The sequence below is a fragment of the Tupaia chinensis genome, unplaced genomic scaffold (genome assembly GCF_000334495.1).
Source record: "Tupaia chinensis unplaced genomic scaffold, TupChi_1.0 Scaffold000544_1, whole genome shotgun sequence".
Lineage (NCBI taxonomy): Eukaryota > Metazoa > Chordata > Mammalia > Scandentia > Tupaiidae > Tupaia > Tupaia belangeri.
Window position 1 is genome coordinate 48,530 of NW_006160056.1, and position 1,136 is coordinate 49,665.

A 1,136-nucleotide genomic window follows, 5' to 3' on the forward strand; every position below is an offset into this window, starting at 1 on the left:
GGTGGGGGTCGGGGGCGGAGGTCGGGGGCTGCCACACTGAAATCCCTTCTCCTCCATTCTCTTCTCAGGATTTTGGACACAGTCACACATGCCCCTGATGTGAGTTTTAAGCCATTAGGTCCAGGATGTGAACCATGGCCGACTACCTGAGAGTCCAGTAAGGTAATCATTACGCCATCTGCTGGTCCAGTTTTGTAGTTCTTTTATGCAACTGTGAGACACGCCCATGTTGTTGTCTATATCAAAAGTTCCTTTTATTCTACTAGTAGTCATTGTCCAAGGTATGAATATGTCAAAAGATACAAATATGCTGTAGTATCTGAATATGTTATTGTATGCCTCAATCATTTGTTTAATCACTCAGTTATATTCCAAAATGTGAGTAATCACAAATGTCCCTTTACCCAACGTTTGTTTTGCATCTGTTTTGGGAACTATTATGTATGAAGGTGCTTTGTGTGGATATTAATTATTATTTAACAAAATACTTTGAAATATTAGAAATGGACAAATTCTCAAAATGATTGCACTATTTTACATCCCTACTAGGTACATCTGAGGGTCATAGCTATGCTTTTGGAGATGGGACATAAACGTCTAGAGAGGTAGCTTGGGGGATCCTGATGTTTTCATCAGATCAGTCCCTTCCCACACAACTTCTACTGTCAGTTCATCTATTCCGTTTTAGTGGTCTTGATATATTAGGCTGAAACCCACTTTTTGACTACAGGGGGAAAAAAAGGCTAAAATTTTACATGGAGAACATTTTAATGGATTTTTTTTTTTTGATGGATGTGTTTTCCATTTCTCTCCATCTCTCCTGGTTCTAGTCAACATTCTCAAGTGAATAATGAATTATTCCTGACTTTTGAAAACTCTGGAGGGAGTTTAAAAGAGTTTTCCAAGTTTCTGGGAAGCCCTGAAAAGTACAGTACATTCGCTCACAATGAGTTAATTGTCTAGGGTGTTCTGTACACTGCAAGCCTTGCTCCAGTTTTCAGTCATCCTGATGTCATAGAATCATGTTCTTGAGAAAACTAGGCTGATGTGGAAGTGCTGTCAGTTCAGATGACCAGATATCTATGATTAACAATGACAATCAGGGATGGAAGGGTCAATGTCTGTCATCCAGATCT